Source organism: Strigops habroptila, chromosome 1, assembly GCF_004027225.2.
Source record: "Strigops habroptila isolate Jane chromosome 1, bStrHab1.2.pri, whole genome shotgun sequence".
Classification (NCBI taxonomy): domain Eukaryota; kingdom Metazoa; phylum Chordata; class Aves; order Psittaciformes; family Psittacidae; genus Strigops; species Strigops habroptila.
This window is the reverse complement of record NC_044277.2, coordinates 9,561,121-9,585,758: the sequence shown is the minus strand read 5'-3', so window position 1 is coordinate 9,585,758 and position 24,638 is coordinate 9,561,121.

The following is a 24,638-nucleotide window of genomic DNA, read 5'->3' as shown; positions in this document are numbered from 1 at the left end:
AATGAGCACATCTTGTTATATCATTTAACAGCTGGCAACAATGAAAATGATATGGCGGATCATAACTACACTGGACTTACATGTGGACTAACAAATTCCATGTTATTCACAGCCAAGCAAAATTAGGAGATTCCTTATGGTAAAGCTAAGGGAAACACAGATTTACCAAAAGATTAATTTATTTTGTTGGGCTGTGTACTGTAGTTATTGTGTACTTTATGTGAACTTCTTTTTAAACATAAGTTCCCTGTTTATAAAAGAGAAAAAGCCTAATCAGTCTCCAACAGAGTGGCAAAACTGAACAAATTGCAGAATCATACCATGTAATTGCCAGAAGAAAAGTGCTAAAGTGATGCAATCAAATTCCAACCGGTTGGAATACTGAAAAAATAAATAAATAAAAAATCAGACATCTGAAACTGTTGCACCAAATCAATGTGGCAACTGCAGGATTTAAGATAAAATCTCTGTGCCAGGTCCTGAACAAATGATTGTGAGCAGGAATGCAGACATGAAACACTCTTAGTTCAGACAGAGGCACAGACTAAGTCCCATGAGTGACACAGCCCAAAGCTGCAGGATATTTCAGACCTAGTGATGACAGGATTGATTGGGTTGTTTTTTTTTAACACAATGTATTCAACACTTCAATACTTGAGACAGTCCTACACAGAAACAAAGTTCATTTAGGACTGCAATGGAGGCTAATAGAGAAATGAGCTTCCTAGAGGCAACAGATTGGGCAGCCTTGGGGTAATTGGCAAGATTCACCCAACGCACATAGAGTTGAGCTGATCCTGCTTGTCTCTAATAAGCTATATCGCTGCAACAAGTAATAAATAACTGCATTCAACACTGCCCCATTTCTGAATTCTCATCCTATAGCCAGCTCTGAAAAAATGCCAGCATAGTCCTAGCAATCATAAGTGTAGCATATGTTTCTTCTAAAGTGTGTGTCTATGTGTTAGAAATGTGGATCTGTTGACATATGCACACACAATTCTCTTTAAATAGAATAAATAGGTGAAACAACCCTCACCTACTTACCAATGCATTTAATATACTTATGAGTATTTCTACTTTGTTTTTCCTTTTGACTCCAGTCCTGTCTATGCTGTGATTCTCCTACTGTTTCAATAGTCAAATTTCATGCTTTATAGGCTATACAAAATACTGTTAAATCTTAAGGAACAGCCACTATAAGAACAAGAACACTGATGAAGATTCCACAGGAGCCTCTCAATTGCCTTTATTTCTTATTTTATTGCAGTAAAACTTTGCATGTGTGAGTCATTCCATTCTCAACAAATTTGTAACTGCATGTAAACAAAATGCTTAAACAGTTTGGATAGTGATCAAAATCTCAGTCTTGCCAATTACTATTGGCAAGTAGTAGTTGGCCAATAGTAATTGGCCAATAGTAATTCTTGCCACTTACTATATTTCTGTTGTTAGAGAAGCGTTGGTGAGATATGAAACTAAAACTCTACCAGGTCAAGCATAAAAGCAAAGAAAAGGCATTTGCTAGTTTGTTAAGAAACCTGTGAGTGTTAAAATACCCTCATAAGCAGTAGTTGCCAGGGTATTTTCTCTTGGTAGAACATTGTAGAAAGGCTTGGATTTCTTCTAAACCAATTAATGTTCCTCCTGTTTGAAATCAGGAGCACCATATAGAAAACGTTATGTCACCCATACACCAGACATTATAGTTGAAAGGGTCTCAGAAACTCCGTTTGAAAAATCTAATCCCAAAGTTTGTATTTCTTTCTAACTTGGCTCCTTGAATAAATAAGGTTTAGGATAACAATATTTTCTGTCAAACAGTCCTTCACCAATAGTTTCAACATGTCAATCCACATCAACCAAATGTGGCAAAGGAATAGCAACCTCAGATATCCTGCATTCCTACAGTTTTTTTGGATATAGGTAGCAGAGTAGAGTAGCAAGACATTAATGACAGCAAGGTCAATGTGCAGTAATTTATTTTCGATACCAAGAATACACAGAAATGGTACATCTCATGCCCTCCAATAGACAAACACACAAATATCTAGATTTCTGAACTTCTGCTGTTCATAATGCTTCCCTCCATCCATCAGACAATACCGAGAAAGATCAAGAGGCAAACTCTCTTTCATGCTGAGCCAAAGTAGAGCACCTCCCTTTTCAATAGAATTTTCTAAATACAGGAAAAACAAGATCAAGATTTTAAGGATCTTCTTCACAATGACAAGCAGTTGTTAAGGCATGACTTTATGTGACATTGCAGCTATCATTCACACCTGACTGAAGGAAATAGCGTATCCCCTGGAATAAGGTATTACTCAATATTCAATAAAGTATCAGGTGCTGACCCATAAACTATCCCATCACCATCATGAGGTTTATATGGGCATAAATTTAAAGCAGTTCTAAATGAAGTCTTGAGCACTTCAGCCATCAGATTTGATAATCCCTATATGGAGTCCTATTATTTACAGGTGAACTGCGGCCTACCATTAGAAGTATTTTGATTTCGAAACTGTAAATAACCAGCCTTTATCTAACTAATTATCACTGCAAGAACAAACGATACAATCTAAATTAAGAAACAGTAGACAAAATGTTATTATTCATGGCAACTTGTTTGATGACAGATTTTGTTGTTGGATTGTCGGTTTTACTTTCACTACAAAACTGGGAGGCAATCTGGGAAATGATGCTGAGTGTTCCAGGAAAAAATGAGAGAAATGAGGAGTCCTCCACCTTTTATCCTCTGCAAAGCAGCTCACAAATTATATCAGAGAGGATTAAGCCCTTGAGTCCTGGGGACCTGTGGTCAGCCTTGGCAGGCACTTTCCCAGCTGAGAAGGGCCATCTCTTTCAGCTCACCTGTAACCTCCTACACAGAGATTTTGGCAAAATTTTGAGAAGTCAGCAAAAGTACTCTGCTTTTTGGCTTCAACATAAAATGCGATCAGAGTATGCCAGGAAAAACCCAGGAAAAATAGCTGAAAGGAACCATGACCCAGTGGAGCATAAATCTGAATGGATTTCCACCTGCAGAGGAAAGATTTCTGAGAGAAAAAGTGACTGGAAGTTTCCCTATACAGTGGCTTTCCTGACACGCTTAGGGGGAGAAAAACAGATGGGAGTTGAGGGAGCCTCTGGATCAGGTGTGAAAGGAACTAAAGCCCAAAGAAAAAAAAGATAAAAATCTTTGGTTTAAAACAATCCTTTCAGCATGAGTTGAGCACTAGTGTGACACTTCGTTCCATTTGTTATTTGTACAACAGAAGGGCATAGAGGTCTCCAAGGACAGGGTCCTTTGTGTCAGATTCCTCACACAAGCATTATAAGAGATACTACCTGTCGAAAAGTCTTTCTAAATAGATGTGACAAGTATGGGGAGAAAGTAAGCAGCAGAATGCAGCATAATTTTCTGCATGAGGAACTGAAGAGAAATTAAAAAACATGCCCAAAGACATTGCAGAAATCACTACCAAGGCACTGATGTGATCACAGCTCCTAGGTCTTAGTCACTACTAGATGACTACTGACAGAGTAATCACCTGACGTAGCACATTAACCACACTAACTCTCCCTGACTACAAAATACACAGAAGTACATTCCAGAGCACTTAAAAATTTATTATTTTTTAAATCATGAATATTGGGAAAAAAAATTAAGAAAAGCTGTCAATTCTAACAAAAAACACTTCAGCATGTTCTCAGATACCTTCTTAGCTCCAGCTCCTAAATTCCCCAATTTCCTTCAACTATGGGCTCTTCAGGTGCTCACCAAATATTCCTGCTTACTCCACGCACTTCTGGTCCTTACCTAAAATCTGAGGAGTCTGTCCACCTTTTTCAGATGACTAGTGCTAGTGCAGTGATTGGACTGCTTGGTCTGAGGAAAGCAAGCAGAATTATGCTCTTGAAATACACTTTTCAAAAGGCAGTGAGAGATCCCAATAAGGACAACTAAGCACTGGAACAGGCTGATCAGAGAGGGTGTGCTCTCTCCATCCTTGAAGTTTTTGAAAACCCAATGGGATAAAGCTCTGAGCAACATAGAATTACAGCATCATTGAATGGCTTGGGTTGGAAGGGACCTTAAAGATCATTCTGATCTTACAGCTGACCCTTCTTTGAGTAGAAGGTTAGGCAAGAAATTTCCTGCAGTCCTTTCCAATCTGGATTTATCCCATGGTATAATGATCTTACTGTGTGATACAAGATTCTCAGTTCTGTGGAAAGTGGATTCTTATTTTAAATTCTGCAATATGATTCAGTTTAAACTATGTCTCACTAGATGAAATAGAAATAGAAGTAACTCTTCTGTCTACATGAATTTGACATTAAACACAAAAAATACAATTTGTGGCATTGATACCAGCAGCAGTGTTTCCAACAGTAGTCAGATAGGGTAATCACTTTCTTACACTGATCTCAGGTATATAATCCTCAGTAGGAAATTTAATAGCAATGTGCTAAATGAGTTGTTGAAACCTGCTCTCTTTGTCCATGTGGATCTTGTGCTTCCCTTTCTGTCTACCTGCTCTATCAACTCACACCATCCAGCAGAGCCACTTAAAGCATCGCAAGGCCCTAAGCACTGTGCACGTAGGAACGCATGCAGGTCTCAGAAGAAATATGTTGGATTTGCTGCACAAACTTGACAAACTGCAAAACTCATGGGCAGTAGAGGCCCAGCTGCATCTTTTCAGGTAGCAATTAGGGCTGGGCAAGGTCAAAAACCGATAGCAGAAGATAACATTGGTGTCTTACCTTACGTATAGTCTTTAAGTCATTTAGGGCAGACAGCCATTTTCCTCTTTATGTGGTTTATAAGACACCTATTATGAAGGGTTTTGAATTCTGACAAGGCTCATTCATTAATATTTAACATATCCCAAGAGCATTTGACAGTTCCTTTTTTGTTACTGGAAATTTACATGTTATAGTTGTTCAGATGCAGCATATTATTTGCCTCTGAAAACTTTAAATCAGTTGTGACTGTCTTCCCAAAACGGTGTGCACCAGTTGTACAGCATGTTCAATCAATGAATTGTTTGCTGGGTGGTATGCTATGAGCTGTGCTACAACAGTTTATTGCGTAGACTCTGGTTGGGTTTATTACTTACACTGTGGATTGACAACATCAATGTTGACTCAAATCTATTCACACAACTGTGATTTCAGTTTGCCGAAATGTGAAACTATGATACTTTCCACTGGCGCAGTTTAGACCAATGCTGCTGTATTATCTTTCTGTAGCATGTTAAAAGAGAGAACATGGACTACCACACTGACAACCTTCATGTTATACAATTTCACAGAAGCCAGTAGCCCTATCGAGTACTAATATCATCAAGGGCTTGGTGCACACAGCTGAGAAATGATGGCTTCAATAATTATCAGTTATCAGCTGAATTGTGAAGACTGTCAAAATGATTCCTTATATCCAGATATGTAGAAATATAATATAACCTTAATGTTCTTTGTCAAAGTTTCAGATAAGAGACTTGGCCTCATCATCAGGTTAAGAGCATGTGCTCTGAGAGTTGTGGAGAGCTACAGCAGGCCAGCTCCTATGCTTCAGTGGGTTCAATTGCCATGTCTCCATTGCATGTTTGAGCCCTATTGTGCGCTTGATTTAAGCTCTTTGATCCCATTGCCTGAGATCCCTGTGCAACATGGGGATCTAGCTCTCCACAACTTCCAGAGTACCTATGCAGAAATACAAATACCAGCCTTGATTTTATAGGGACAGTGAAGGAACCTGTAAACATAAAGATAGATACATCAAGAAAAACGTGGGACGTCCCGAGAAAATCATGTTGTGCAACTATTAAAAACTAATGACAATCTACACTCAAGGGTTTGCAAAAAGCATAACAGCAATTAGAGCCACTGCTCTTTCTGTTCCCCTGAGCATCAGAAAACGCATCAGATACGCAGCAACAGTTATGCAATAGGAAGCAATAATTTCCGGCAATTTCCACATCATCATATTATATAATGAACACATTGATGCGGAACTGACCAACGACCAAGCCACAGAAGGATGTAACATTGGCAAGTAGATTTATAACCCTTAAAAAGAAAAAAAGGAAAGCGGAAGAAAGAAAAAAGGTGTTAGTTCCAATACAATGCTTTTTCAACCAGAAATCTCCCAGGCACTCTGCAAACATTGCACAATGTTGTTCTACAATGCTCCAAGAAGGACATTGAATGGGTTCACATGTCTCTATTTCATATCTCTGTAAAGTAAGGGAAGGATGAGAAGTTGTAAAGTACAGGAATAAGACTGCAGGAATTTGTATTCCTTTGCCAGTCTCACTAGAAATACCTGGCATGACATTGGGAAAGCTGCCTCAGGCCAAAATTCGAAGGTCTTTTAAAGAATTTGGTTACCCAGCCAGATCTTCAAATGCTCCATAGCTGGAGTTTATTGATTTTATGGGAAGTTAGTGGAAAATTATTTCAGCAATCTTTAGAGAAAAAAAAATCTCTGGCATCTCCTGAGCCTGGCACTGGTGGTTAGCCCCAGAGAAAATACACATGCCTCGTGTTGTACATATGCCAATCCGAGGCCTTGCTTAGCCTGTGCTTAGATCTCTCTTTGTAACCTGGAGTTGCTGATATTTTCTTATTCACTTTTCTGTTTAGGACCTAAGCTTTTTGGAGCATTATAGTCAGTAACTTACATGTTATGGGTTGACAGAATCCCCTGTCCAGAGGCAGTCCTAAAGGGCAAAGGAGACTAGGAAGGCTGAACATTCTTCAGGAAGCACATCTTAAAGGCACAGAAACAGGCTGTTCCCATGCGCAGAAAGACGAGACAGCTGGGAAGAAGACTGTCCTGGCTAAACAGATTGCTATGGGTTGAACTCCAGAAAAGGAGAATTCATCCATTGTGGAAAGAGGGGCAGACAGACTTCCCTATGGGGAGGGTCTGCTGGGCATATTGGACCCTCTGTTCTTCTCAGGAGGGAGTCACCTACAACTATAACCTTTTACTTCCTCATGGAGGTGGTCATAACATGGGGCGTATGCCTTCCTGTCCACATCTGGTGTGGATGGACTTTCATACTCCTCATCCATTGACTGGCCATCCACATCCAGAGCCTCATACCTGTTGTATAGAGGCAACAACTGAGAAGGTGAGGTGGGCAAAGGGGGGTTTTTACCTGCCACCCCTAGTGTGGACTTGCATCCATTCACTCCTATCCCTTGAGATATTACCTTCAGTCTTGCAGGGGGAGGATTCAGGACTCTCTGGATCTTGTTTTCTTCTGCTGGCTGTCTCAGTGAGGCCAGAGCCTGGTCCCATCAGTCTATCTCCTTCTCAGACTCTCTGTTACTTCTCAACCTTTCTACTTCCTCTTTCAGCTCTGCCACCAGGCTGAGCAGATCGTTCACCTGGTCACAACTGAGACAGATTGCTGTCCCTAATGCCATTAGATACCAGAGAAAGGCTCTGGCATTCCCTGCTGCCCAAGACCTGTGCCACTGCATGTTTTTGCAGCAGCTCCATCTGGGTTGCTACATCCTTTCTGGTGAGTGCAGAGGATATAACTTTGCACCAGGTAGATATAATTTCCAGGCTACTTCTGGGAGGGAACTGGGGTTGTTTAGTAGAGGCAATACTAAAAAGGCAAGTCCTTTTTAACATTTGAGGGGGCAAACTCATCTTAACTGTGCTTATGGTCCAGCTCAGGTCATCACAACTTTCCCAAGGTGGAAGAAGGCCTGATTCAAAGAAGAGTTAAGGTTCATATATGTCCACTTATGTCTGGGATAGGAATGCTTCCTAAGATGCCACAATCTTTGTAACCTTAATCTTGCATAAAGTACAGTTCACTGTGATTGAATAGCACATGCAAGTGTCATGGTCCTTCTAGGAAAATCAGTGGAAACTTTGCACTAATGGCAGCAAGAAACAACCTATAGCCAAAGTAAAATATCATTAGTCCTTTGTTGGGATATTTTTTTCAGTGGTGATGTCTACAGCCAGGACATGATGAACAGAAATATCAGCATATTAGTATTTATTCTGATATGACAGCATTGGGTTTGACAAGTGACAGGCTTAACTCAACGAGTCTTTGATTCTGGCAGGCAGTTTCTTTCCAGAGTCCCAAAGGTTGTGCAGACCAGGAGACAACTATTTTCATATTCAGCCTGCAGAGTTGAGACTCCAGGGAAAATGTTTTGTTTTACTTTAAAGTCTTTGGAACATTAAATTTTACAGACATATATTCACATCTGGTTCCACACTTCTAAAGACATTTACAGGTGATCTGACCTCTTTTCAGCCTCATTAGACTTACCAAATAATTGCAAGCAAACAATCAGACCCCTCTGAAGGAGAAAGGTGTCCAGACTGTGCAAGTAGGGTGCATTCTTAATTGGCATATCCATGCACTACTGAGTATTGCTTGGCTCATTGCCGCTATGTGATTTAACGCAGCAGTCTCTACTTCCCCCAGTGTCTGATAGTGTGACAAGGGATTTTAAAATGTATGCGTCTGGGAAACATAATAAAGTAAAAATACTGGCGAGAAAGCAAGGGAGCAGCTGTATATTTGTAGGAGGTTTTGTATAAGCAGTGCCAAATGACAGTTCTACCAAAGTCTGAAGTTAGGGAGAACATGTTGCGAAGGGGCATTTGGATAAAAGTACACAGCTAAGCAGTAACAGAACCTGTGGATGTTTAGACTCACTGAAAATCATAGAATCATGGAATGGTTTGGGTTGGAAGGGACCTAACCCCATGTCATGGACAGGGCCACGTCCCACTAGACCAGGCTGCTCAAAGCCCTGTCCAACCTAGCCTTGAACACTGCCAGGGAAATCAAGCCTAAGTGTCTTAAACAGGGAACTTAAAATGAAGGAATACAAAAACTGAGACTCTTGACATAGCCACAAGGATTTGCATGAAGAGGTGAAATCCAAGGCTCTGTAAGTGTCCCAAATTTAAACCAGTAATGTTTCTACCTCATGTTTCACTCCCATCCTATGCAGAGCTCAGGAGGTGATAGCAAAGGCAACACTGTGCCAGTTCTTGATTTCTGCTGATCTCCAAACCTCAGCTACTTAAGGATCAAACATGCCTTTAACTTTTCCCACATATAGCTTATGAATAGTATTGCTTACCCACAAAGCTGGTGCAACAAAACCGCACCAGTGGTCATTTAATTCCTGCTCCCAGACACACCACAGTGGTTGACAGAATTCAGTTTCGACAGTCAAGTCACATCAAGGTCTGCTGAAAACACAAGCGATGCTGTTAGAGTAGCTCCACATGACTGGTGTGCCCTAGGATGGAAACATGTGCAATCACTGAACAGTGAGCAAATCCCACCATCTTATTACACTTTCCATTTCTTCTTTCCAAGGGAAAATTTGACCTCTGCCTGGAAGGGATTGGTACAGGCTGGAAATAAAGATAGCCACCCAGTTCTAAGCCTTTGTGTCAGCTTGCTCAGAGGTCGTCTATAAGATGGCAGGGCCATCTCTGCATTTACGGAGAGCAGCAGCAACCAGAAGCAGTGCTCCAGGAGGACCAGCAGTCCAGTGCTGCAGAAGAGAACAGAAACCTGAGAATTCAGGGTCATTATAACAAAGCTCTGGAATGCCCTGGAACGTACGTCCCCACATATGTCAAAATTTTCTTCATCTCTCACTGGCACAAAGAGGGTTAACAGTAAAGCTCTGTGCAGCCCACTCCCAGCACTTTGAGTTTCAACAACTTCTAGCCTAGAGCAATAAGAGGAAAGAAAGGGATTTCTCTGTTTCACATGGATGGGAGATGTGGAACATTTATTTCAGTGCAAGATCTTGTGTCCCATCCTGGAGAGCAGCCAGAAGCTGGAGTCTGAGAAGAAGACAGGAGAATCAAGCTGATCCATGGATGTGGACTAACACGCCACCTGCAGACCAAGCGTTCCTCTGCTTCCTAACAGCAACTACATTGCAAATCAAACCCTGTCCTGCGTGCCTAGAACAGCGCAAGTCGTTTTTGAGACAACTCCACCTTTTTTTACTGACACTACTTCTGATTCTCCAGGGGATTTGGAGCAGAGTTAATAATGTGTTTTATTTCCTCTTTTTCAAAGAAAAAGATCTGAATATCACTGAAGTCAAAAGGACTTCAGCCATTGCTTGGACAGCAAGCAAGAGAAAAAGGCTTTATTTCAGGGGAGACCCAGCAGACACTCACTGACAGTGATCAATGGGTCCCAAAGCAGAGAAAAGGGAATATCAGGAACACTACTCTCATTTGGCATGCAGACAGCATCTCCGGTTGCCTGCATGTCCAGCTCAGTGGCAGAGCGATGAGTAAAGGTCACTCTGGTGACCCCAGTCTGCGTAATGTCCTCATATGGTGCACTGACACACAGACCTGTACAATGAGCTGTCACAGGAAAACAGACTGGACACTTCTTCATGTTCAAATTGCATTGTCAAAAACCTCAGACAGAAACACGTATTTTCGGTCTTAAATCACACTGCTCAGCACAGACTGAAAAAAGTTGGTGCTTAAGAGGATTTTTGAGATCTTCTTTTAGTAAAACAACAAGGAACTCTGCACCAATTTCCCTATTAAAAAAAATCATATCTGATACAGTAAGATTAATTGGATGAGCTTATGCAGCAGCATAGCATCATTTATAAAGATTACTCTTAATAACTACAGAGTTAGTTCAAGACAGAAATCCTTAATAGGGGTTGCTGAAATCATCCTGGAGAAGTCAATAACAATATGAATATCAATTTTTCAGTCATGTAGCATAGTCAACAGCACGTTGCAGACACTAAAAGCTCTCTCCTTGGGCACTCAAGAAGGCTCCAATGATTCCCTCAGTGGAAGTTGTTCATGATCTTTCGATCTGGTAGGCCAGGCCTGGGAAAGACCCCAGAGGTTTTGCAGCCAATCTGAGCACCATAGAGAGGAGGCTTTGTGCTCCAGACTTTGCATTCGTCATCCAGTCCCTTACACCACAGACAGGACAAATTCCATAGAGGTCACTCAGCCTTGGCAAACTGGACCTGCTCTTGGCCTCATCACTACACTCTTTCTCCAGCTCAGTGTCATTTTCATCACCAGACACCAATTACATGAGTATCTTTGATGACTGTGAAACACTACTGCAAAAGAGGAGTTGAGTACGTGCATGAGTGCCCTCTGTCCTGGCTTCTTTCAAAACATTTTTATTCCTATTAAATTGCTGCCACAGAGCAGTGGCTGAGCTCAGGTGCTGGGGGAAGAATTTCACTGAAAGCCACACAGATGCTTAATACAGACTTTGCGCGCATCTCCTTGGCTAGATGTGGGGAGGAGTATGTAACCCTCTGATGGCATTGCCCCTTTTTCTGCATCTCCAGGCACAAGACAGTCCTTGCTGTATCATCTCACATCATGCTTTGTTGTGGGTCACACTACTGTTTAGAGGATCTCCTGTCCTAGAAGGTATATGCAGGGGCTTTGGGATTTCACAGTGCTGGCAGGGAGAGGTGCAATGGGAAACTCACACAACTTGGAAACCCAGACTCCTCCGTCTGGATGTACTGAAAAAGAACCATGAAAAACCCTCTGGGTGAACACGATCTGAAGATGATACCCAGTCCCAATTTCTTCTGGGGAACCTAGACCCATCTTGAAGCCCTTCCTAGTGGTCACAGGCATGGCAGAAGCAGTGTCACCACCTCCTTCTCCACCTCTGGCTATAGCAGAGCTGCACTCCTGATGGCACCAGGCAGGACGTTTCTGCTTGGCGAGAGGAACTCATCCTACATTGCACCCTGGAAGGTCTAAGGATGAGAAGCAGCTACCAGCCTCCCATACACAGGTACCTAAAATATCCTCTAAAATGTGACTAGCCCACATCAAACCCATCTGCTAGCCCACAAAGCAGAACAGGGTCCCTTTTGTGTCTTTCTAAATGACTGGCAAAGCCAGTGAAGTGGCCAATAGCACCCTCCTTGGAAGAGCAGTCTGGAGCCGCTTGCCCTACATGTTCACTCGTCATTGTGATTAACTCCTCCGTCACGGAGAAGGACACAAGCATCCATCTCCGCTCGGCCAACTGGAATCACTGGCCAGCACACCCCGTGCTATTTATCACCAGCACTTACGTGGGAGAGGATGACAGCAGGTGCCATTTGTGTCAGCGTCGCTGCGTGAGCCGACTGATGAATTAAAGCCACAAGGGCCCCCGGCTGCTGGGAGGGCAAGGAGGAGCGGGAGGGATCGTTTGTTAGCTCTCCCTTTGCACTCACTGTCTCCTTCAAAGGCCCTTTGGGTAGAAGCACACAAATCCCAGAACGCCTTTGGGCCATGGAGAGGGGAAGGGTGATCTCCTTGGGGAATGGCTTTTGAGGGTCACTGCTGGTGGAGGTCCATAACCCAGGAAGGGGCATGACGGCTTCATGGACTCACCCCACCTCCTTCAACATTGTTTTTAAACATGCTGCTTTAAATGATGTGATGAAAAAGAAAAATAATACAAACAAACAGTGAGATAAACAATTGCCCCATATCCTGCAAACCAGGAACCTCTATTATTCACAGACCAGAGCTGATGGGTGCAATACCATTTCTTTTTGTTCTCTCATTACAATTGCATCTAACCAGTTTCACCAGCCCTCGCACAACCCTCAGTTCTACCAATTCCAGTAAGTCTGGACAGACACTATGTAAGTGAGACCAACACTGGACCCTGTCATGCAAGTCCCCAAGCTGTTACAGAAGAGTTGTAATGACAGACCCCAAAGGGCTTCTTGCCTGTTTTCAGCTAGGCTGGGTTTTGTAACTGCATGAAGAGCAGTGACATGATATGCCACATAAGGGTTGCCCAAGAGAAATTCGGGTGTGAGGCAGGTCTGACTCACATGGGATGAGGCTACACATTGCACTGGAGCCATCATTTGGAATTATCATCCATCCCTGGCATAGAGACACTGACCTGCTTCCTACAGTGCTATAGTTACACATTGACGCAGAGCCAGGCAGGTTTCCTCACTGCTTTTGGATATAAAACTCTTCCTGATCCTGGTCACTGGCCAAAACCCTTTCCCACACTTTGAGACTGGGAAGTAGAAGATGCATTTCACTGTGGAGACACATCAGCCAGGACCCTGCTACTTTTCAACACTCGCTTACGTCTTGCTGGAGCAAAGGGCACTGCTTTCTCTATTACGTATGTCCAATCGAAATAAAGAGATTTCCTGAACTTTTAGCACCCTGGAGGTATTGCCTATTTCCCAGACTCAAAATAGCCAGTTGGCACAGTTTAAAGGTGGCTTGCACTCAGATTTTTAGCCTGCCAAGTAACGTTATTTCAGGGAACAGCTCCGCAGCACTCACTCCTTAGCAGTTGTGCACACCCCCTGCCCTAGTCTTACATCATGCAAAGCTAGAAGGAACCTAAAGGAAAAGGATTTAAGGTGATTTTGCCAAAGACTGAATGTGGATCGTTCATTGGATTGTCCTGAAGGAAAATACAGTTTTTCATGTTATCAAATACACTTGTTGGCCCCTGATCAGTTTTTTGGGGCATTGCAACTGAGAGTTCAGAGAAGAGTTAAGAAAGGAGCAGCCAAGTGGGTAAATTCCCTCTGCTCTCCAGCAGCAGTGCCAGGGACACAATGGTCAGGATGAAAGGCCAACATCTGAGCTCACGGAAAAGCATTTATCTGGGTGTATTGCCTTATACCTGCATCTCTCAGCCCTGTGAGTTTAAAGGATAAGATGGCTCACAGCTTGGTTACCCTGCAGGGAAAAAGGTATGAGGGGGTTAGCGCATGAAAGCTGCCCCATCAGTCAGGAGAGCCAGCAGAGCTCAACCCTGAACCAGGATGGACATTAGCAATGTTCCCTGAAGCCTTGTGCAGCCTCATGTGTCAGATGTGGCACAATGATCCCCAGGTCAATTAGGATCCCCTTCATTTCTAGGAGCAAATATCAGGGAGTTCACCCCAGATCATGATGTCCCACTCATTGACTCTATCCGACTGAGAAGACAAGGGTCAAACAGCCACAGAGGCTGAGCACTGCAGATGCAGATAAAGGGACACCCTACAACTTGCATCTAAAACCAAAACCTTAACATCTGCATATCTTGTTGGCCACTATAATTGTAGCTGAGGAAAAAAATCATTTAGCAGCCATCAAAATGGAACAGAAGGAGAAACGATCTGCTGTACCTCTACCACTGCCACCTCCTGTCCCTGAGCAGCAGATAGGTCCCTGTGTGCCTGGGGAGGAGGCAAAGACCTTTGAGCCACTCCATGCAGCACCAGCCTTGTATACAAGGGGCCAATGGAGGAGCCGACAACAGCAAAAGCACAGATGGGATTTGGATACTCTGGGCAGAGTGGTGGGCTTTCCAGTCGGCCATAGGGTTAAACACACACAAACGCGGTTTGCTCTCCTCTCCCTTCCTGTCACCTTGCTACTGTCTAGAGAACAGTTTCCCTCCAGTATCGCCTTCTCGGCCCCAACAGTGGGGTGAGCACCTTTCGTCTTCCCACAGCCTTGCAAAGCTCAGGCCATCTTCTGCGCACCCACTGCCTCCGAGGAGCGTATGAACCCAGCCTCAACTTTGCTTTCCCATCCTGCAGCCTTTGCTGCCATCTACAGCCGCACAACTCCCCAGGGGGTGGGATGGGGATGGGGACTAGCATGGGGTGCAGACCCCACAGGAGCCCACCTGAGGGCCACAGCGATTGCTGGCCTCTGCCTATCCCCCTGCAGAGCCCCCACGGCCGGCTGAATAATACATGGGCAGTAATTTAGTTCAGGCAATTCGCCCTTTTTGTCTGCAGGTTTAATCACTGGGAGATAAATCGCCGACATCCCTGGCTTCCCGGACGAAGAATCGTTAGGGGCCAGACCTGCAATTTATTATATTTTGGCAGAGAGAAGGTTTAACCGCTCTCGGTGGTGCAAAGAAGGAAGGAGCTCTCACAAAGACCATGAATTAGTGCTGCTAAATAATCACCTCTAATCCCTTGCGTTTGTATGTAGAATGATTGCTGTTATTTGAGTAACAAGGAGAAATTGAAGCAGTGGGAATGCACAAAAGACCCTGCATAGTCAAGACTAGGCATCCTCTGTAATACTCCAAATTACTTAATGCTGCAAATGGGTGCATTCCTGTATCATTCTCCCTCCCCTCAGTACCCAGCAGCATTGGTCACAGCACTACGCAATATAAAAATAACAACAAACATTAACTCCTGCAGAAAGGGCTTTCTCAACAGGTTCCCATGTGTCCCAGGGTGGATACAAAAGGGCAGGAGTCTTTTTAGAGGGCTCCCCAGGGTTAAACTGGAGGCTGGATTTAAGCTCTGCAGTAAAAGCACCAATGCAGGAATGAGCTTGGTGCTGATGTGCAGACAGATATTTGCTTCCACCTCTCTTATTATGCACAAGCATAAATAGCAAACTCAGAAAATTAACCTTAATGTAAGGTTGGCTTTTACATGATAAGTGATTTTTCCTTTTAAAATCAAATATGTGCACTTTAGTAGTATGCGCTATGAAAGTATCAGGATGAGATTAGCAAAGCTACTGGTATGTTCAGACAGTAAATAAGACGTCAGACAAATTTCTGTTTTCAGTGAAAACCATCCCATCTTTTTTGAACATTTTTTCCTTTCCTCCCCTCCTTTCTCCATTTTTCCCCTTTCCTCTTCTCTTTCCCTTCCTTTTTCTGGATGAGAATTGCCTACTCAATCTGGGCATCAAGGCAAATCGAACTGTAATGACTTCTCAAATACAACAGATAGTGGCTTAACCAATTCACCTGCCAGTTCCTTCAGGACCCACAGATGCATCTCATGAGGTCCCATGGACTCACGCACCTTCAGGTTCCTTAGATGTTCTTTAGTGGGGGAGCCACAGCCTCCTCTGGGAAAATCTGCCCATGAGCTCATTGCCCCTCTAGGAATCTCTTCCGTAGCAGCTTATTCGTATAGAAAGAAACATTTTCATTTCCAGCCTAAGGTTTTTCTTGGACTATTTTCACCAGTTATTATTATTTCAAACTGGTCCGTGACTTAAAATGTTCTCTTACCTTCCTCCTCAAAACCTGTGCCTATGCTTCCAGAAAATGTTTTCTGCATACTCCGCTTCAGAAAAGGGCCTGTTTCACCAGCACGAAGCTGAATAATCTGCACTAGATCTCCAGCCAAGATTGCAAAAGGCTCATGCAGTGATCGGATCTTGGGAGATATCCACCACTGGCAGCCAAACCCAAGTAAGAACAATCTGGATCTGAGCTCAACCCTTGTCCTGATCTGGCCCAAGCTGGACTCCTGATCCAGGCACTTGCTCATGTCTGTCTTTCCTCCACTGACAGACAAAAGAGGAGAGGGATTTCTTGCCAAGTCCTCCCAGTCTCTCTTTGTGGCATTCAAGAAGGCACTTGTCCCCATCTGATCCAACAATTCCATCTTCTTCATTTTGGTCTCTCGGGTGCCAGCAGGAGTTTCTCACCATTGCAAAGAAGGAGTTTCTAGTTGCTTAGTGATACGGAGAGAGGTCAAGTGGGTGTTTTCTGTGGATGCCATTACAAAGTGTGTATTTCAAAGGACACATCATGCTCCAAGAGATGCTTGTGTGAATTAACTCCACTGCCCTTCACCACACCTGCCTCAGAGCTGACCACCACCACCAACACAAACCTCTGCACCCCACCACCAAGCATTACAACCACCGAGGTGAAATGAAGAGACCTGTGTGAGCCAAACAAAGCTGAGGCATGGCCGAGGAAGCTGGAGAATTCAAGGCAGAGGAAAGCCAATAGGACACTTATTTCTCAGTTACTTCATGGCAGCACAGAATTAAAGATAAGGAGCACCAGCATTTAGAAAGAGTAAGAGAGCCTTCAAAAGGGTGACCATGCAGCTGCTTCTCTGTGGAGGGTGACCTGTGACTGGGATTTGGTTTGTGAATCCCTGAATCCAATGGTCTGAACCTTGAACCTTCTGTGGACAGAGTGGTAATATGACTGTCAAAAGACTGGGCACACCACCTTACCACTTAGATGTCTGCACATCAGGGTTAGATCCAGAATTGAAAACATTGTGCTCAAGCTCAGAGAAACAAAACCAACAGCAAAGCATGCACACAGAACTGCAGCTGCAATCAGCAAACCATTGATCTCAAGGTACAAGCCAGGCTTGCCACAAGGCCAAGGCAAAAACCCTTGCTAGCCTGCTCCTCCAGCAATCCTACTAGCTTCAGAGCACACTAAAGCCTGTTACTCCCAGCTCATTGCTCCAGTGGCCACAGTCTCTCCTCCCTGGAACATGGACTCTCCTGCAGCACCAGGACATACAAGTGTGCAGGTTGTTTTTCACATCCTGCAAAGTGCCAAGTCTGGGCTGATACCTCTCCCTCGCAAAACCCAAGAGCTGTTCTTCATGATCTAACCCTTGCTCCTTGTGTCCCTAGTGAATGTTCTGACAGCGTGAGTTCAGTAAATCCACTGCAGGCTTCTCACATGTTTAGAAGTGCAACAGTCATTAACAACACAAAGTGGATGACCCTGTTGGCTTGGAAAGATTACACAATTGCATATAGCTCTCACTGTGCCATGGAAATATCATGCTGACACCAGGGGCCCAGAAAGACAATTCTTAGCTCGGGCAGTTATGCTAATTTCTGATCAAGGTCAGATCTAGGTGCTGAGAGAACAGAGGAGCACCAAAGGATGTGGCTTTGGGCTGAAGCTGGCAGTCAACACCCACTTTTATTAGAGATCTAGTTGGTTTTGTCCCAGAGCTATCATTTCTGTGGTTTGCAGTGGGGATTTGCACACAGCAAAAGTCCACTGTCGGGAGTGCTTCTCAAGGGAAGTTAACAGCAGCCCTTCTGAATAGATATGTAGGTCTTTTGATTGCTCCTAGGTAGTTGGGAAGATAAACAGCACGCATCTCCCATTTTCCTATGAAATAATAATGAATAGTGACTTGCCAACTAAGTGTGAGTTACAAAGTCAGGAGCCAGGGTAGGGTTTTGGGAAGAAGTTTCAGCCCCACATCTTTTCCACTTACCTGTTGAAGTAGAGGCAGCTTTCGTGTCTGTTTCAGAGATAAAGAGTCTGCTGCAGAGGTTTTACACCAAGACAGAGGCCATCAATTCTCAGTCCCTTTGTCTTTTCAACCTCTAACCCAAAACAAGAAGAAAAAGCTCAAATCGGTCAGTTGTCCTGAATATTAAAGACTTGGTCTTTTTTGGTAAAGCATGTTTGGGCATCATATCAGCATCATCCTGGAACCAAGAAAGTCCATATCTGGATCTTGAATTAGGACTTGCCAGGGACACAGAAATGCATGTCATAAAATCTAAGTATATTCCTACGCAAACCCTTGAACGTATGCACTGATTCTGAATGACTGCAATGCCCGACAGTCCTGCCTTCTGTCCAAAATCAGCATTCATAGTTAGCAACCTTACACCCATCAGGAGTGCTGGTGGGCTCCCTGACATGTTTTGACCTGTGCCAGCAATCTTCCTCCCAGGTGACATTTGGGCATGGTTCAGAGAACAGCATTTTCTCAGTACCATTTCCATATGCCTTTCCTGCTTGGCAGAAGACAAGAAGAAAGAGTTTAGTCATAACATTTGAGACTTGGCTTTGCTTATTAGTGCGGAAGCACCCACTGTCTCCTGATCTGGCTTAAGGAGCCCAGGTAGTGCCCGGTCTTTTTCTCACTGCCTAACTGTGTGCTCTTACTCTGTTCCAATGACTACTTTACACAGACACTGCCTACATCCAATGGTGAGAGCACAAACCCAGGTAGGTTTTTTTAAAACACTCTAGGAAAGAACTGGGAATTGTGTGCAACAGAACACAGCACTCACCCATCCCATTGGAAAATGAATAATTGCTGAGTATATATTTATAAATGCTATTTCTGGGACTGTCAGCTTTTCCTGAGAAGGTTCACAATGACCACACAGGTTCTTTCCTTCTGGATACTCATGTTCTTCCAAGCCTCATTTAAGCTATAGATGATCAGCCAGGTGTCAGGCCATACGAATTACCTCTGCCTTCCTCTCATTAAAGTGAAATAAAGACTTCAGGGTCAGTGAAGAACAGGGGAGGATTCATTGGCCTCTTTGGCCCTATTGACATTTGACACTTGACTATGCTGCAAAGACAAAAGAGGAAAGCTTTAGAGATACCAGAATAACTTTTTGTAGCATACAATGAAAACCTCTGCCTAAAAATCATAGATTTCTTAGATCAGATCATAATTTTTGCTCAAGTAATCATTTTTCTTTACTGGAGCAATAAAATAAGCATATTTTGAACTAAAAAGCCCTCCTTTTCTCTCATGCTTATTCTCTACCAGCTTAACTGCAAAGTGGCAGAATTAGGACGTCAAGTCTTGGATTATCAAGAACGCTCGTTATTTATGGAAACATTCAATGTCTTTGATTCAGTAGTACGGCTGTGTGTAAAATACTGTGATAAATCCTTTGCTGATGTAAATTTTCATCACTTCATTAATTCCATGTTAAAAAAGGATTGGCTGATTTTCTCTAAGAAGAATAACTGGCCATATACTCAGCTGTTGGAATGCTAGTAGGTCAATTGTAGGAAATCTGTCATGCCAGATAATCAGATGGGAGAAGTTTGGAAGGCAAAGAAAAGCTTTTTGCACCTGTAGTAACACTCCAATCTAATCTGTAGTTTAATTAATTTGTAATAGCAGAGAATCTATTTTTTATATCCTTTGGGAATCAGACAAAAAAAAAGTATTTCAAGCATCAGAGCTGAGACTTAAAGAAATAAAACCCCCAATATTTAAAGTGTGTGGGGGGGGAAATCAGTCAGCCAGGCAAGACAAATATTTATACTAATTCTACTTATATTTTCCAACTCACATCAGGGCAAATCAAGGCACTTGGTGCTTTGGCTTTGTAGAAACATTCACTCCCAAATATAAAAGCAAAGGTTCCTACTGGAAAAGCTATTTGAGACATAGTCATATGCACTTCAGCATGATGGAGTCCTTCTGTGCAGGAGCCCCACAGACAAACAGCTTAGCTTAGGTACAGGCTTTTCAGGTTGTCCTGTGTCTGCATGAGGACGTCAAGTCAGAACTTCAGTTTGTGTGTACTGGTCCAAGGAAATCTCATTACTGCTGCAGCATCTAGAAATCTTCATCATAAACCAGAAGAGCATTGGGCAAGTTTCCATTACATGGAAAACCAGCAAAAAATTACAAAATAAATCAATCTCCTTTGGAAGAACATACATGTACGAAATTTTCAATTTCCATAGAGAGAAAGGACTTTTTCATTCCAAACCAGAAAGGTTTTCTGTACAAGTTTTTATTCCTGCACAGTGAGAACTGCTTTTATTTAAAGGAACAGAGTGATGCTTTCAAGGAGCCATACAATGTAAGCAAAAAGAAAAGACCAATCAGCGTCACCTGGAAAACAGTGAGTTCTACAGAATATTCTGTTGCATGTGCAATGCAGGTGCATTTTCAACTACCAACATTCAGTAAGGCAATGCAAGTCAACAGCAATGACCATTTTGTTGCTGCTCTCATATAGCCCTGCCCTGGATGCAGCCTTAAAAACCATACAGCTACAGCAACATCAGAGAGGAGAAATATTGTTATTAAACTGGAAAGAGCCTGCTGAGGTATTGAGGACTAAACAACTGTTCTTAACAAACAACCAGATAGCTTATAGGTCCTAAAGCTGTAGGCACCATTCAGTATGAAGAGTTTTCCTTTCTTCTTGCAGAGCAGGAGGCAAATTCAATGCCATGCAATCAGGAAATCTATTCTCTGCTTTGACCAGATTGTAAACTATTGCATTGGAAACCACTGGCAGGAGGGTATTTATCTCCAAGGTTATGATTATTATCACTGGCTGGTTAAGAATATCGTATTTCTGTCCCACATGTCTATGGCAAATCAAATGTTTAGCTCTAGCTGGGAAGCGCTTGCTTGCATCTTGAGAACCTCACGATCCAGCCTCTGCTGGTCTCAGCAGCATGAAGTGCTACACATCCCACACTCCTTCCAGATCTTCATCCAGAGATTTCCAGCCCAACAGCTTCTAGTGTAGAGCTCTGGCAGCCCACAGACCAAACCACAGCACCGAGTTGTCTTTGATTCAAGCCTGTCGATTCTGGGTTTGTGCAAACACGTGCGCATGTATGAGCAGAGAGATGCCGGGAGGTTTGCATCTCCCTTCGTACACGCTCGACCACCAGAAAGGACTGACATGAGTTTGCGTCACCAGAGGAAATAAGCAGTGGCTTGGACCACAACAAACGCTCACAGTCTGGCATCCTGTTGGAGAGCTTGTGACTCTTGTCGACCCCACAAGACAAGAACCCCCCTCCTTGTATTCATCTGCCCCATGCTCCAACTGGGGCCTCGTTCAAAGGCTTGACATCAGCAACACAAGTGCAAAATAAAAGCAAGAGCTGGCTGTGCTCCAAGGATTTGTCGTGCTGAAGTCTCTGCTGTGCCAGTTGGAGTTAGTTATGAAGGAAGAGCCACAGCAGCAACCATGAGTGGTGAAGGGATTGGGAATGTCATGTATGGCGTAAACAGGAACTGCGGATTCTCGGAAGGACCTGCTTGATCTTTGCAGCGTGGGAGAAGACACGGTGCAGTTTTCTTTAGCAGAGTCTTCCTCTCCTTCAGCCCAGAAAGCAACGCTCAGAGATTGCTATTGCAGACAGTGCAAGGAGGAAAGGGGAGGCGTTTCTAAAAGATTGGGTGGAATCGACATCTTCTGGCAAAACAGGCAGGTTTCTTTACACCTGTTTTCTCTCTGACCTCTCTGGTCCAGCTCTCTGGACCAGCTATTCCTGCCTTAGTCTGGTTCCATAGGCAAGGCTAGCCCATGGAGCTCCAGGCTGGTGCTCTCCTCAACCCAGGAGGAGCTGAGATCCCAGGTTTGAGGCTCTCCTCAGCCTCCACATTCACTACAGCTGTGATAACTAACGTGAAACCACTAGGGAAGAAGAGATCCTGTGAACTACAGGCTCAGTCCCAAAGCTATTTTTGGATCTCAGACTCACGTTAATCAGATCCTCAAGGGTTGCCTGCACCTAGGTACACAGGCAGTTTCTTGTTGGGCAGCAGATTTCACTACAATGGAACAACTCCCTGCCTGATGTCAAGAGCTGCTGCAAGTTCAGCCGGAGTCCTTCTTAAATGGGCAATTGATATAAGTAGGACAATATAGTCTCTGTGTCCTCTCCTAAGACACATTCACGTGTCTTTGCTTCCAGCATAGATAAGCAGTTTTTGAATTTCCTCATGTCCTACTCGCTGCAGCATTAACACATTCCAGGTAACTGAGCAGCCCAGAGACGCAGGCAAGACACAGCTCAGACAGCTTTTCCAGCCTTCCTTTGTTCCCCCAAACACATACCTTACAGATCCTGGCAGTGCTTGCGTGCACAGAGCATCACTGGTAATCACAAGGCGACACTAAATGGGAACACACTGACCTTCTGGATGCTTTAAAATCTGGTCAGCACCAGAGAGAAAACATATAAGTCAAAAATATGATCTTCTTGGGAGACCTAAGATGAAAAAGAGTAAAATGCACCATTTAAGTCCAACAGTTGTTAACAAACCCACACATCTCTCCTTACCTCCCTGCCACTGATTTATGAATGAGATGCCTCATTCTTGGGATAGGCGCACACATGTTTCACATTGACACAGGTTTTCTTTCCCACACATCTCTGCTATGTAAGGTGACCATTTGAACTCATTAATTCACCATACAAAGCGAGAATGTTCCCTTAGTTGGTGTCCAACAGAGCTCAGGTTAAGGGCAGGAGAGTGAAAAAGACTCCTGGTTTGGGGGAGGGACAGGAGGAGGGAAGAAAGCACGTGAAAAGGCTATACTTCAACCCAGTATGACTTGCCTTCTCTTCACCCACAGCATATGGTATACACATGATTTGAATGCAGCAAAATGGTTCATTTCTTCATGCAAACCAAGCTGAACATGTCTGTAACTCTGGTGGGTCCTCAGGTCAACCTGAGCTTGGAGATGTAACTTTGTAAAAGGTGTAAAGTGCAGCTTTTCCTTACCAAAAACACCTGGAGGGCTTCCAGCTCTCACACAACAAACCCTCAAACAGTCGAATAGAGGTGGCTCAGATCAGCCAGGTGAGAGATGCTGATGTAAAACAGATTTCCCTTGGCTTCACACGTTACCTGACCTCATCTGAGGCCATCTTCTCTCCTGTCATCTGCCCAACCTCAGGTGGTTCTGTATGAGGGACAGTGGCAGCTGTGAGAAGCAAATGAAGATGCTTTGCTCTTCCCTTTAACAGGACACATTTTTCTACGAAAGAGGTAAGAACTTGTCACTGAGGTGAGGTGCAACACAGCCTTGTAGGTAAAGTGCAGGGTCGTGGTATCTGAGCACCTATTGCTCCCTGCTCCATACTTACGTGTCCATCACTGTGGTGCCTGGGCCCACATAAAGCACTTTTACTCATACAAGAGGCTAAAGGACACCCACAGCTCATGCATAATGTTCTTCATTCCTTCTCCCCAGAGAAATCAGTGAAAATCTGGCAAATTTGCACTAATCTGGCAAATTTGCACTAACTTCAGACTTACTTTTGGCTATCGCTGACATTAGAGGTTGGGAATGAGTCTGTTTGTGGCAAGCAAAGAAATTGAGGGGAGGAAGCAGCAAAAAATAATTGGTAGGTGGATGTCTGTCAGGAAATAAATACATGGTTAAAAGTAATTCCATGGACAAGAAATAAGTCTTTTCCAGGAACTTTAGGGGAGACCATGTACGCGATAAACCAGAGAAAGAGGAAAAAACATAAAAAATGAAATCCATGCATATATATGCACTTCTTTGTTAAAACTCATAATACAAGAAGATTTCCCCCTGTGTCCCAGTGAACTTTGGGGGTTCTTTGTAATATTTCACAAAACAACATCTGTCGCCCCAAATTGTGATGAAGATGAATTACGTTCTTTAAGATGTTCAGTACCCTTGACCATCACCGACTGCAACTGCCTGAGAAGGAGGACCATAATTAGTAGCCATTTGCCGTGGATGGAAAAAATCCATGCCAACTATTGCTAGAATGCAGTAACATTATTTCCAAGGGATTTTGAGATGCATCCAGAGCGAGGGAGACCTGACTCACCTCTTGTGTTTCGCTTTTGGCAGGGACGAGTGGGGAAAAGGGGTTACACTGAAAGTGCCAAGCAGCAAAAGAAAATGCTAAACCTGCCATGCAGTTGGACACAGCAGGTCCCTCTCTACAGGACCTGGTGTGGGGAAACCATTTGGGTCCCTTCCTCACCTCTTCACAGTGCCAAAAACCTTGGTTGATGTAAATCATTGTTGCCCCTTTGACTTCAGTGGCATGGTGCCAGTTTGCAGCAGCTGAGGATGTGACACAACAGTTTTAACTCCTTGTGAATGTCAACAAAAAGTTATGCAAAAATTCAATAAAACGAATTAGAAAATCAACTGATTTTGAACTATATGCCTATTTTGGGAATTTATTTCAAAACTATATATAAAGAATCTAACATCCTTCTGGGATAATGCCGTTGATAGCTCTGGTATTTACATGACCCCATAAAACAGGCTTTTTAATCTT